Below are 15,129 nucleotides of genomic sequence, written 5' to 3'. Positions count from 1 at the left end.
CCTTCCAGCAATTCCTCTCCCCTTAGTTCATGTCCATGGGTTGTGCATATAAGTTCTTTGGCTTCAGCTTTTCCTACATTATTCTTAACATCCTCCTGTTTATTTTGTACCAACCGATTATGCTTCTTAGTCCCTGCACCATTTCCCCATTCCTCCCCCTCACCCCTCCCAACCGATAACCCTTCAAATGATCCCCATACCTATGATTCTGTTCCTATTCTGGTTTGCTTAGTGAGATTTTGTTTTTATTTTTTAGATTCAGTTGCTGATAGTTGTGAGTTTGTTGTCATTTTAGTGTTCATAGTTTTGATCTTCTTTTTCTTAAGTAAGTCCCTTTGACATTTCATAGAATAATAACTTGGTGATGATGAACTCCTTTAGCTTCACCTTGTCTGGGAAGCACTTCATCTGCCCTTCCATTCCAAATGATAGCTTTGCTGGATAGAGTAATCTTGGTTGTAGGTTGCTTTTCATTACATTGAATACTGCTTGCCAGTCCCTTCTTGCCTGCAAAGTGTCCTCTGAGAAATCAGCTGATAATCCTATAGGCAACTCTTCACCTCTCTTGCTACCCCCAGGACTCTGTCTTTATCTTTCACCTTTGACATCTCAATCATGATGCATCCTGGTGTGGTCCCCTCTGGGTCCAGCTCACTGGGGACCCTCCATGCTTCCCAGACCTGTATGTTTATCTCCTTCACAAAATTTGGAAAGCTTTCCTTATTTTTTTCAATTCTTTCTTCATCATTCTGCACTGGTTGACTGTTTTTTTCTTCCTTATGTTCCAAATCATTGACTTGAACCCTGGTTTTCTTATAGTATTGTGAACTTTTGTTCTTTGTTTCAGGTAGAATAAACCCCTTTAGTATTTCCTTCAATGGAGGTTTTCTGGTGATAAATTCCTCAGTTTCTGTATGTCTGGAGAAGTCTTTATCTCTCCTTCATACTTAAAGGATAACTTTGCTGGATGTATTTTTCTTGGTTGGTAATTTCTCTCTTTTAGTAGTTCTCATATTTGGTTCCACTCTCTTCTGGCTTGTAGAGTTTGTACTGAGAAGTCTGGTGATAATCTAATAGGCTTTCCTTTATAGGTTTCTTTCTTCTTTTACCTGGCTACCTTGAGCATTCTTTCTTTGTCATTAATTTTTGACAATTTTAATACGATGTGCCTAGGAGAAGACCTCTTTGGATTGAGGTAACTAGGTGTTCTTTTTGCTACTTGGATTCGAGGGTCTAGCTCTTTCCATATGTTTGGGAAGTTCTCATTATCTTTTTGTTTGACTAGGCTCTTCATTCCCTTCTCTCTTCTTCTTCTGGTATGCCTATTATTCTCATGTGGCTCTTTCTGTTGGAATCAGATAGTTTTTGTAGAGTTATTTCATTCTTTTTATTGTCAAGTATTTCTTTTCTTCATTCTGAGTCATTTTTAGATTTCTATCTTTGATACCACGAATCCTTTCCTCCATCTGGTTTGCTCTATTTTCTATGCTTGCTAGTTCATTTTTAATGTCTTTTATTGAGTTCTTTATGTACAGAATTTCTGTTTGGTTCTTTTTAAAAGTATCAATGTCTTTGGTCAAGTACTCATTTTGTTTGTTTATTTGTTTTCTGAGCACATTAATTAGCCTGTCTTTATTGTTTTGCATCTTGTTGAGTATTTTCAGAATTGCAATCTTGAATTCTCTGTCATTTACATCATATATTTCTATGTTTTTACGTTTGTTTTCTGGATATTTTTATTTCCTTTCTGAGCTGAATTGCTACCTTGGTTACTCTTTGTATTTGATGGATTCCTTCTGTATAGGCATCTACTTATGAGTGGCACTTCTCTAGTATGTAATAGAAATCTTTATTTTATTTTCCAGTGGGTGGCGCCAAATCACAAGGTTTTTTTTTTAGCTCTGTGAAATACCATGGTTTTGTTTCTCTGAGTGGAATGCCAACTGCCCAACATCTGTGGCCGCACCCCCATACTGGGTCCTTCTTAGGTCTCTGGGCTCAGCTGCAACTCATACTGCTGACTGCTGCAGGAATGACCACCAGATCAATTTGCTCTTCCCAGATGAAGAGAGTGCCAGCCACAAGCAGATTCCTCCTTTGTCCCAGCTGCGTCGACTTGAGCTCCCGGTTGCAGGGATGCACCTGTAGCTCCTCTGAGCCCTTCTTTGTTCTTGCCTTCCCCTTTTGTTCCTACTTGTCCACCTTTAAATCTGTTAATGCATGGATCGTTCAGGTGTGCTTTGTGTTGAGCAGGGAATCCTTTGTTGAGTTATAGCTGTTTGAATTGTTAAAAATTCAAGGACTTGAACATACTTCTTGTTGTTTTTGGTTTGGAGGGGGGCGGGACAAAATTCAACCCACATGGACCAGAACCATTAATGTCTACACTTTTATTCCAAAGGCTGTGCCATAGAAAAACTTCTAATGTTTCTTCCTCTAGTTGTTTGATACCTAGTAATATTTTCTTAAGTAGGTAATATGGCAACACAGAAACATTGTGTTTTATTTGTTGGCCTAAAAAGGTAGGATCATATTGGTCTTGTGATTAATATAGCTCATTATGTTAAACCTATGTTAAATGTAGTTTGTATTTGTATAGAACACAGAAAGACTTTCTTATGCTCATTTAACTGATCTTTATAATCTTTCTTGTAGAGATAAAGAAAGCATGCCTCTGAGAGGATAAGTGATTTGCACAAAATTGCATAACTAAAAAGTCCAGAAAATTGTTTAGAATCCATTTGGTCTAACTCCTAGTTCAGTGTTTGTTCCATTTCAAAAAATAGATTCTATGGTCCACCTGATCAAGCCAAGCTACCATCTATTGCATTTAACAAAGGAATATGATATTCTATAAGTTACACCAATTGACTTTTGTGAAATATTTCTTCTGTATAAGTATATTTACTGCATGGAATCACCATTACAATGAATTGATTCTAAAGTGTAAACCCTTTATATTTTATTTCTGTACAAGGTGTCCTAGCCTCTTTAGCTTCCTCATAAATACTTCCTTTTCTCTCCTACTTTATACTAAAAATAAGCTCGTTATTTATTCCATGCTTTGTGATATCTACTTTGTCAAAATGTTAGTAGAAGTTATGAGCACTCACTAAACTTTTGCATGGGGAAATGGAAAAAGATGCTCATTCAAAATACATTGAGCACTTCTAAGACTAGAAGAGAAACCTCCCAAATATTTTCTTAAAAAAATTTTTTTTTAATTTACTTATCTTTAGAGGAAGAGGGAGGGTGGAGGAAAGAGAGGTAGAAAAACGTAAATCAGTTGCCTCTTGCATGTCCCCAACTGGGGACATGGCTTCCAACCCAGACATGTGCCCTGACTGGAATCAAACAGTGATTTTTCAGTTCACACAGACTGGTGCTCAATCCACTGAGCCACACTGGCCAGGGGCCCAAATATTTTCCAGTGATTTTCATTTCTCATATTATATGATCAAAGAACTCAACACATCACCGTCTTTTCCATATTAATGTGAATATGTAAGATGTTTTGATTACCACAATTTACTGATTCAATTAACATTATTACTTTTCTTGAATGGCTATTTTTTTAAAAACTTCTGTGTTACTGTTATTAAGTTTATATTGGATATTTCTTAAAAGAAGAGTGAATTACATATATGGATATAAACATATATGACTCTATTACACTGCTTTCTACAATGCTGGCTATGGTACTTTGCATGTCATTTACTGGAGAAGGAGGGGAATGATAAGGAACTATAATTTACAGTTGACTATATGCCATAGGCCAACTCTGAAGTGGGTATTATTGTCCCCATTTTACGGATGAAGACACCGAGGTTTAGAAGTGTGAGTTCCCTGAGGTCATAAGTTGGCAGAGCTGGGACATGGATTTTTATTTGTTTGACAATGAACTTGTGCATTTTCTTCTTTACTTCACTTCCTTTCTGATTAGGGGAAAAATTCCACATCAAATGTCCTACCTTTGTTTGTCAGTAGGGACTAGTGTAGAATCTGTTTCTTTGTTTAACATTTGTTATGTGAGATCTGGGAAGCAGATGTTAGATGTGGACTTAGTGAGATTGTAAGACACTAGGGAATCAGGAGATACAAGACCAAGTTCAGACTACATTTGTTCTTTTGCCAAATAGATTAAGATTTGTTATTTCATATGATTGCATAGAAATCAATGGGAGATTTTCAGACATAAAGTATTAGATTGGAAGGGTTATTCTTAGAGGTCCACGAGTGTCAGACATTACAATTGATGACCACCTTCTGGGACTGTGGAAAAGTGATGGGGAATAAGGAGTCTGATGGAATCTACCCTCTGATGTAGTTGCTTCATTTAGACCAAATCTGTGGGGGACAGACAGACAGGGGGAGGTGTGGGAAGCAGACAGGCTTGGTTTAAGAGACTCTGACCACTGTGTGGAGCCGCCCCCAGCTGGGCCCTTAGCCAGCAGGTTGTCTCCCAGGCCTGCTCTGAATCCCACCCTTCGGAGAATTTTAAAGATAGAATAGAAATCCAAAGTGGCTTTTAAGGAAAAGGGAACCTACTCTATTTTTCTCTGAAAAGCCTCAAATCCTTGTCAGTAAAATGTGAAGAACACAATGATTAAGTAAGAGGAAGTGCTTTTGACCTTGTGTAAAATACCTGGATGTTTCAACCCTGTATTGATCTGCATTTCCCTTTCACTCCCTACCATTTGGGGAAGTGCTGCATATTTTCCTTAAGTACTTCCGCATGTGGAAAGTGGATAAAAACCCTGGCTAATAAAGAAACGGGGGCGATTTTCCACTAGAGACAACCCCTCCCTTCCTTCCTCAGATGGAGAGTGTCTGAATAGTTTCTTCATCCACTCTGAGGGACCCAGAGTCTCTCTCATAAATCTGTAAATGGTTAGACCTTAACAAAGATCTCAAAGGAAATCCAGTCTGCTATGCTGTTATGCTGTAAGTTTTTACCTCCTTCTTCCTGAGTGCTCAGTTGAACCTTGAGGGGAAGCCCATTCTGAGGAGCTGTCTCCCTGCTATTGGCTTGCTTCTGAGGACAGCTCTGGGTGAGAGCTGCTAGTGTGGGCTCTGGCTGTTGCTGCTGTGCCTGTCCTGTGGTTCTTATTCTGGTCCAGGCTCAGACACAGCAACAGACCCTACACCTTGGGTCCTTGTTTACACTTAGAATATGAAGCAGGTGACAAGAGTGACTGTGCTTTTGATCTTGGGTAAGTTATTTTGGGATTAGAGGCATTGGGATCTGGGTCTGGACAGGAATCTACAACGTGGCCTGCTACCATTGCTCTTTATCCAGGATGTCGAGGGATGGCTTTGGGGTTTTATTTCTCTTCAGGCAGTTTCTTAGCATTTATGTGAAGGATGTCTCAGGGCAATAAAGATGTCTGGGTTACTGAACCTAAGGCCCATTCATGAGGCAGAGAATTTAGACCTGTCATATCTGAACATGTTTTCCTGGGATTCCTTAGGAGAAATACTGTATATACATAAAAGTAGTCCTGAAATGCAATGAGAAGTAAATTATAGGTGTCTGTATATGGTGGTGAAGTAGGGGTGAGGGAGGATTTGATTGTGAGAAAGAATCTGGAGGGTGCTCAGTTGGACCTTCAGTTCACCTTGGTTTGAGGATACAAGCTAATATTGTGCTTTTATTCCCACAGGTACTTTGAGCTTTGCTAAGGTGACCCAGCCCATCTTCATGGACTCATATGAAGGACAAGAAGTGAACATACCCTGTAACCACAGCAACATTGCTACAAGTGAATATATCTTCTGGTACCAACAGTTCCCTAATTAGGGACCAAAATTTGTTATCAGAGGGTATAAGACAAATGAGACAAATGAAGTGGCATCTCTTCTGATTGCTGCCGACCGGAAGACTAGTATGCTGAGCCTTCCCCAGGCCTCCTTGAGAGACACCGCTGTGTACTACTGTGTCTTGAGTGACACAGTGAGGCAGACAGGGCTGCACCTGTGCAGTATCCCCCTGAAGGGTGTAAGTGAAGCCTAGGAGGAAGCCCAAAAGTGCTTGCTAAAATGTTTATTTTATTTTATTATTTTCCAAGGGTATTGGCAAACCCATGTATTATTTTACTATTAATAAAAGTTTTTTTATCTCATTTTTAGAAATAAGTATTCTATTTACATGGTCTGAAATTTAAAAAGTACAAAAGGGAATACAGTGCAATGTCTTCATCACTCTATCCTAGCAGCTCTTCCTTGAGCTGCTCAATTATGCAAATAAGTTAACCTATGGTAGTTATGTTATTATTGCTTAGCTCACTGCTGCTTCTTAGTTCATGTGTACAGACACACACATATACAGTACACACCTTTCCATGCATACTGCACACAGTCAATGTGGACAACAGGCTTCTCAGCTTTTGAAAAATTTAGCCAAAGTGTCAGGTTATTATTTATTGTCACACAAAATTTGAACAGTTCTTTGGCCATTGAAGCATCTATGAGATGGTTTCCATATCACTTCTGAATTTAGATCTCTCTCTTGCCCCTCTTTGTTCTTTCTTTTGTCCGACTCCCTATTGTGGATGGCATGGCAAGGAGATGGAAATGATGGTAGAGGAGAGGGTGGATGTGATAGACTATTTTTTGTGATATCTGAATTAAAAAAGAGAGATTCTAGGTCATTATCACTTTCAAAGTTGAGTCCTTTGATGGGGGAGGGGATGGCAAAAAAGACAGGAATAATGGCAAAGCTTCTAGGAATCTTACTAGTGGTCCTGAGGTTTCATCAGGATGGTGAGGGTATTATTATTATTATTTTTGTGGGGAATTGTCTCAGATTTTGGCAACAGGAAAAGCAATATTTAATGGTATTTGCTATTTGATGATATATGTTCATTCTTGTCCTTCATGTGAGTCAATGAAACAAATAAGACTAGGCCATGGGAAGGAAGAATGTTTCCATCATTCTCATCTTAAGGTTTTTATCCATACATTAATATATCCATGCTAATTTTGGTGCAACATAATCTTTTAAATAATTTACCAGCTGGCTCAGTCTCCAGTTTTCAGTAATAAAAATAAAAGTGCTTCCAGATAGTGTATCAAAATTATTTCATGTTTTGTCTGGAGGGTGAGAGTGCTCTAATTTGAGAAGCACAAAGTTGAATATTTTTTTTCTTTTATTTTTTGGTTTTTCAATTACAGTTGTCCAATTTTTCCCCCGTTGCTCCCCCCCCCAGTCTACCACTTCTCCCCCAATCATATCCCTCCCCGTTGTCCATGTCAATGAGTCATTTATACACGTTCCTTGACTAGACCCTTCCCTTACTTATTCCCCTTCTCTCCCTCGTCCTCCCCCCTATTGACTACTATTCTACTCTTTGTCCTATTTAGTTCATTTGTTTGTGTTGTTCTTTAGTTTCCTGTATTAGGTGATATCATATGGTATTTTGCTTTCTTTGTCTGGCTTATTTCACTAAGCATAATTCTCTCTAGTTCCATCCATATTGTCGCAAATGGCAAGAGTTCCTTCTTTCTCTCTGCTACATAGTATTCCATTATGTAAATGTACCACAGTTTTTTGATCCACTCATCTACAGATGGACACTTAGGCTGTTTCCAGTACTTAGCTATAGTAAACAGGGCTGCTATGAACATAGGGGTGCATAAGTTCTTTTGAATTAGGGTTTTAGGATTTTTTGGGTATAATCCTAGCAGTGGAATTGCTGGTTCAAAAGGCAGTTCCATTTTTAGTTTTTTGAGGTAATTCCATACTGTTTTCCATAGTGGCTACACTAGTCTGCATTCCCACCAACAGTGCAGTAGGGTTCCCGTTTCTTCACATTCTCGGCAGCATTTGTTGTTTGTTGACTTGTTGATGATGGCCATTCTGACTGGTGTAAAGTGGTATCTCATTGTGGTTTTTATTTGCATCTCCCTGATGGCCAATAATGTTGAGCACTTTTTAATGTGTCTATGGACCTTTTGTATGTCCTCTTCAGAGAAGTGTTTGTTCAGGTTCTTTGCCCATTTTTTAATTGGGTTGTTTGTTTTCTTGATGTTGAGTCGTATAAGCTCTTTGTATATTTTGGAGATCAGTCCCCTGTCTGTGATGTCATTGGCAAATATGTTTTCCCATATGGTTGGTTTCCTTTTCATCTTGCTGATGTTTTCTTTTGCTGAGCAGAAACTCCTTAGTTCAATGTAGTCCCATTCGTTTATTTTTTCCTTTATTTATCTTGCCTTAACAGATGTATCCGTGAAGATATTGTTATGTGGGATATCTGAAATTTTCCTGCCTATGTTTTCCTCTAGGACTTTTATGGTGTCACGTCTTACATTTAAGTCTTTGACCCATCTTGAGTTTATTCTTGTGTGTGGTGTAAGTTGATGGTCTAGTTTCATTTTTTTGCATGTCCCTGTCCAGTTCTCCCAGCACCATTTGTTAAAGAGGCTCTTCTCACTCCATTTTATGTTTCTTCCCCCTTTATCAAATATTAGTTGACCATAGAGGCCCGGGTTTATTTCTGGGCTCTCTATTCTGTTCCACTGATCTATATGTCTGTTCTTATGCTAGTACCAGACTTTTTTGATCACAGTGGCTTTGTAGTATTGTTTGATGTCTGGTATCGTGATTCCTCCTGCTGTGTTCCTCTGTTTCAAGATTGCTTTTGCTATTCGGGGTCTTTTTTGTTTCCATATGAATTTTTGGAGTATTTGTTCTAGGTCTGTGAAATATGTCATTGGTATTTTAATAGGGATTGATTGAATCTGTAAATTGCTTTGGGTAGTATAGCCATTTTAATGATGTTGGTTCTTCCCATCCAAGAACATGGTATTTGCTTCCCATTTATTTGTATCTTCCTTAATTTCTTTCTTCAATGTTGTATAATTTTCAGTGTACAGGTCTTTTATCTCTTTGGTTAAGTTTATTCCTAGGTACCTTATTTTTCTTGTTGCTATAGTAAATGGTATTTTCTTTTTTGTCTCTGTCTCCAATATTTTATTGTTGGTGTACAGAAATGCCTTAGATTTCTGTATATTTATTTTGTACCCTGCTATTTTGCCAAATTCACTTATTATATCTAGTAGTCTTTTAGTGGAGTTTATAGGATTTTCTAGGTATACTATCATGTCTTCTGTATATAATGATAGTTTTATTACTTCTTTCCCAATCTGGATGCCTTTTATTTCTTTTTCTTGTCTGATTGCTGTGGCTAGGACTTCCAACATTACATTGAATAGGAGTGGAGAGAGTGGACAGCCTTGTCTAGTTCCTGATTTCAGGGGGCATGCTTTCAGTTTTTGTCCATTGAGTATGATGTTGGCTTCAGGCTTCTCATATATAGCCTTAATTATTCCCATTTTGCTGAGTGTTTTCATCATAAATGGGTGTTGTACTTTATCAAATGCTTTTTCTGCATCTATTGATATGATCGTGTGATTTTTGTCTTTCATTTTGTTTAGGTGATGTGTTATATTTATTGATTTGCGAATATTAAACCATCCTTGCATCCCTGGGGTGAATCCCACTTGATCGTGGTGTATGATCTTTCTAATGTGTTGCTGGATCCTGTTTGCCAATATTTTATTGAGGATTCTAGCATCTATGTTCATCAGTGATATTAGCCTGTAGTTTTCTTTCTTTGTTGTGTCTTGACCTGGTTTTGGGATTAGGATAATACTGGCTTCATAGAAAGAGTTTGAGATTTTTCCCTCTTCTTGAATTTTTTGGAATAGTTTGAGGAGGGTAGGAGTTAATTCTTCCCTAAATGTTTTGTAAAATTCACCTGTGAAGCCATCTGGTCCAGGGCTTTTGTGTGCAGGGAGATTTTTGATTACTGTTTCACTTTCCTTCTTTGTTATTGGTCTGTTGAGACTTTCTACTTCTTGATTCAGTTTTGGAAGGTTATATGTTTCTAGAAATTTGTCCATTTCTTCTAGGTTGTCAAATTGCTTGCCATACAGTTGTTTGTAGTCATTTCTTACAATTGTTTGTATTTCTGTGGTATCAGTCATGATTTCTCCTCTTTCATTTCTGATTTTGTTTATTTGGGTCTTCTCTCTTTTTTTCTTGATGAGCCTGGCTAGAGGCTTGTCGATTTTGTTTATTTTTTCGAAGAACCAGCTCCTAGTTTTGTTGATTTTTTGGATTGTTTGTTTAGTCTCTACGTCATTTAATTGTGCGCTGATCTTGATGATTTCCTTCCTTCCTTTTGCCCTAGGCTTTGTTTGTTGTTGTTGTTCTTGTAGCTTTAGGATTAGATTTTTTATTTGGTATTCTTCTATCCTTTTCAGATATCCCTGTATTGCTATGAACTTCCCTCTTAGGACTGCTTTTGCTGTGTCCCATAGGTTTTGGGCTGTTGTGTGTTTATTGTCATTAGTTTCTAAAAATTTCTTGATTTCTTCTTTGATGTCATTGTTAACCCATTCATTATTTAATAGCATGTTATTCATTCTCCATGAATTTTGGTGCCTTTGATTTTTTTCTCTGAGGTTGATTTCTAGTTTCAAGGCATTGTGGTCTGAAAAGATGCTTGATATGATTTCAATTTTCTTTAATTTTTTGAGGCTTGTTTTGTGTCCTATCATGTGGTCTATCTTTGAAAATGTCCCATGTGCATTTGAAAAGAATGTATATTTTGCTTCTTTGGGGTGAAAAGTTCAACATATATCAGTTAAGTCCATGTGGTTTAGTGTGTTGTTTAGTGCCTGTATATCCTTGGTGTTTCTTTGCTTCGATGATCTGTCTATGGTGTGTTTATTTATTTATTTATTTATGATACAGCATATGGGACTTTATTAAGTAAAGTAGATCTGGGGCAAGTAAAAGGTTAAGTAGAGGCAAACTGCTGTCAATAATCTGAGCCAGAACAACTCAGTGTAAACACAAAGAAAATACAACAATAAGGCTACATGTGAATACAGATGATGCTAATTGGGAAAGGAAGAAAAAAGGAAACAGATGAAAGAAAAAAATTAAAAATTTGTGAGCCATCAAGGAAACTTCCTTCTACTGTAAGGGAGGAGAGAGGCTGGAAACAATGGCAGTGCAGTTCTGTGCACATGAGCACACCACTTAAGAACTGAAACACTGGCTCCAGCCAACCCTCCAATGACAAAGAAGAGATAAAAGTCTATCAGAGCCCTACTGTTATGTCAGCAGCCTCCAGTGAGCTAGAATGCCTGCAAGTCTTTTCTAGCTAAACTGTATATACATTTAACTCATTTAATATTAAGTGAAGAGACATGTTTAAGTACACAAAAGCAAACTGTTTAATACCTACTATGTAACTTAACTTTTTATTTAAAGTATCTTGCATTCATGATGGATGCTTTCTGGGTTGTCACAGGCTTTAATGTTAAAGGTTAAAATTTCTTTACATGCACGTAATGTGAATAATTTTCCCCATATAGGATCGCTGATTATAAAGAGATGACATACCACTAGGGTTGTCTTTTTTAATTGAAAAGTTAACTAATTATATTTCCCCCCAAACCACAAAGTGAGTAGTAACTGAGTCTCTGGCCAACATATTCAAAGTTGAGAGGATCAAAAATGCAAAAACAAGCCCTCAGATCCAATTAAGGGAGCCCTGCTACATATGGGCTAATCTGTATCAGTGGTACTCCTTGATTTCAGGGAGCTGGAAGACATCCTGATAACTTAAATCAGAACTTTACCAGCTCCCAACTCAAGAAGATAATACATTGTTAATTCTATTTCAGAAAACTTTTGCAAGTTGTTTTATTTACAACAGCCAACTTTTAAAAGGTCACTAAACAAAGTTAACTGGACAATAAACTAGACAGAAATCACTTTACAAAAAGAGGGGAAGCCCAAATTGCCACTCACTATAGAGAACCCACAATTTAGTTTTATTCAGAGCAAAGAGAAAAGAAACTTTTTGACCAGACTGGAAGAAACTCAGCAGCCATAGTTTTGGAATCTGTATCCAAACTACACATGCAATGAGGACAATACTTTGCTAATACAGTTAATTTGCTGCTGCGTTTGTCTACTGTTTGTCTAATATTAACAATTATAAACAGAGCAGTGCAACTAGTATTTGGAACAATCTTTACAGTGTTACAGTGTCAGGCACAACATTTCACTTCTCTTCGCACCACTGGTTCTCTTTGCGTACCTGGGCTTCCTCTTCTTCAGTAAAGTAGTTTTTGATGTTGAAGGTCTTGTGAATCTCTTCAGGAGTTTTCCCCTTGATCATATTGGCAACAGTCTTGCATGTAACATCAAGCAAACCTTTGATGTCTAAATAGTTTGCAGCCAGAAGAAGTTCAAAAAGTGTTCCTTGGTCAACTTTCAGGAATTCTTGGTCCCATACAGGGATATCATCTGTTCGTTTTTCTTTGTTCTCATCATCCTCAGGAGGAGGGGGGTCATCCTTGTGGTGGGTGCACCACTGAATGACCTGTTTTTAATATTGCTGCATTAACATTTGGTAGAGGAACTGGATCATCATCACCTTCATCATCCATTCCCAAATCTTCTAACATGGTCTTGATAGTCACCGACCGTTTGGCGATTTCAACATCAACTTCAAATATCTCTCCATCAGAACTCTGCAACTTAATTGAAGGCATGGTGCTCAGTTTCAAGGAGAGAGCGGGCCGAGGCTGACGAGAGAGGGATAGCGTCAGCAGACACAAGGAAAGGCAGAGAACAATGTCCTTTGGTAATGGTGTGTTGAAGTCCCCTACTATGAGTGTGTTGTTGTTAATATCCTTCTTGTGATCTTCTAGTATTAGCTTTATGTATTTGGGTGCTTCTGTATTGGGTGCATATATGTTTATCAGTGTTATATCTTCTTTATGGATTGTTCCTTTAAGTATTATGAAATGTCCTTCTTTGTCCCTTTTTACTGCCCTTGCTTTGAAATCCGTTTTGTCTGATATGAGGACTGCTACCCCAGCTTTTTTTTCAGGTCCGTTTGCTTGGAATATTTTTTTATATCCCTTTACTTTCAATCAATGTAAATCTTTTGTTTTGAGGTGTGTTTCTTGTAGACAGCAAATATGTAGGTCTTGTTTTCTTATCCATTCCGTTACCCTATGTCTTTTAATTGGAGCATTTAATCCATTTACATTTAAGGTTATTATTGACATGTATTTATTCATTTCCCTTTGTACCTCTGTTCCTGTCCTCTTATTTTCTCTTCCTTTTTCTTAGAACATTCCCTTTAGCATCTCTTGCAATGCTGGTTTGGTGGAGATGTATACTTTTAGTCTTCCTTTGTCTGAGAAACTCCTCATTTCACCTTCTATTTTGAATTAGAGCCTTGCTGGGTAGAGTATTCTTGGTTGTAGGCCTTTGTTTTTCATGGCTTGAAATATTTTTGACCATTCCCTTATGGCTTGTAGTGTTTCTGTTGAGAAATTGGTCGATAACCTTATCAGAGCTCCCTTGTATGTTATTTGCTGTTTTCCTCTTGCTTCTTTTAGGATTCTCTCTTTGTCTTGGAATGTTGCCATTTTAACTATGATGTGTCTTGGAGTGGGTTTTTTTGGGTTCCTCTTTATTGGAACTCTCTGTGCTTCCTGGACTTGCATAACTTTTTCTCTCGTCAGGTTGGGGAAATTTTCTGTCACTATTTCTCCTATCAGTTTATCTATTCCTTGTTCTTCTGATCCCTCTTTAATTCCAATGACTCTGATATTGTTCTTCCTTATGATATCCTGTAATTCCCTTACCTCTTCTTCACACTTTCAATCTTTTTTCATTTTGCTGTATCGTCTGAGAATTTTTTTCTACATTATCTTCTAACTCACTTATCTGACCCTCTGCTTCGTTTAGTCTGCTTTTGACTGATTCTACTGTGTTTTTCAGTTCAGAGATTGCATTCTTCATTTCTTCCTGGTTCTTGTTGATAGTTTCTATGTCTTTTTTATGCTACTGTAGTTCTCTGCAAGTTCCCTGTAATTTTCTTGGAGCTGTTGGTAACTTCCTTGGAGGTTGTCATAGTTGTTTTTACGGTTGTTGAGTATATTGAGCTTCTTCACCACCATTGTTTTGAATTCCGTGTCTGACATTTGGGCTATGTCTATTCCAGCTACCTCTCTTTCTGGGGATTCCTCTTTTCTTTTCATTGAGAGGTTGTTTCTGCGTCTTACCATGTTGGATTCTTCTTGTTTATGTTTGTTTTTTGGGTTTGTCTGCTTTGAGTTCCCACCTTTGTGGTATGAGATTCTTTATGGGAGATCTTGGGGTTTCAGTGGTGCAGTCTCTTTGATCTCCTGAGCCTGATGTTCTTGGGGTACCCTTTATGTCATTTGTTTATGCTGTCTGGTTATATTTCAGATGCTCTTTGTTAGGATCTTCCTTCTGGCTAGTTGGTTGAGAGTCACTCTATCCACTTTGTCTTGAGTTGTTTTGTGGAGATGCTGTTAAAAACATAAACACACAGCCCAGACAGGAGACCCACACCCTCAAATATATCCCCCACCCCCTATTCCACTATCGTCAGCCAACAAGCCAGTATTAATATAAATGTAGAGAGATTAGAGCTTTTATACTATAGGAAGAATAGATAAGAGTTGTTTTTAGGGACGAAAAACATTATTTTTGAGAGAAGGGATAATAGATTAATAATAGTTGAGACTGTGCAAGACAGTAGGTAATATTTACATTGTATGTTAATAACTATTGAAGAAAAAAAGGGAAGAGTGCAGAATATAGTAGGAAAGTGGAATTGTATAGTATTGGATTTATATAGTAGTTATAGTCTATTTATTTAGAGTGAAAGGGAGGCTAAACTAGAGCCACAAACAAATAAACAACAATTAAAGAGGAAGGATGAGAAGGAGAGATTGTATGTAACAAATTATAGATATAGTTTTTGTTTTTTTTCCCCTTTCCTCTCCTCCCTCATTCCCTTCCCCTTTCAGGAAGAAAAAGAAAAAGGAAAAAAAAAAAAACACGGAATGTTTTTACTCAGTTCAGCCTTTGTTTGTCCTCTTCTTTTTCTGCGTCCACAGCTGGTCTAATGTGGTGGGTCAGAGGTTCCTATTCCTTGCAGCAGCAGTGTGCAAGCGGTGGCCGGCACGGCGCATTCCTTTGGTGCCTGTTGAAGCTAGCTGAGGTGCCCCTGCGCGCAAGGTACCCGAGAGCCCACCTCAGGCCTGCCGCACAGCGCTTCG

The 15,129-nt window shown here is 37.9% G+C and overlaps 1 pseudogene; it reads right to left on the bottom strand.

Annotated features, from left to right (window-relative positions):
• Nucleotides 1-11,964: 11,964 nt before the first annotated feature.
• LOC150016108 (S-phase kinase-associated protein 1 pseudogene) lies at nt 11,965-12,661 on the bottom strand (annotated as a pseudogene).
• Nucleotides 12,662-15,129: the final 2,468 nt, after the last annotated feature.

Source organism: Furipterus horrens, unplaced genomic scaffold, assembly GCF_987537825.1.
Source record: "Furipterus horrens unplaced genomic scaffold, mFurHor1.1.pri manual_scaffold_3, whole genome shotgun sequence".
NCBI classification, from domain to species: Eukaryota; Metazoa; Chordata; class Mammalia; order Chiroptera; family Furipteridae; genus Furipterus; species Furipterus horrens.
This window is presented reverse-complemented; position numbering and strand designations above follow the sequence as displayed.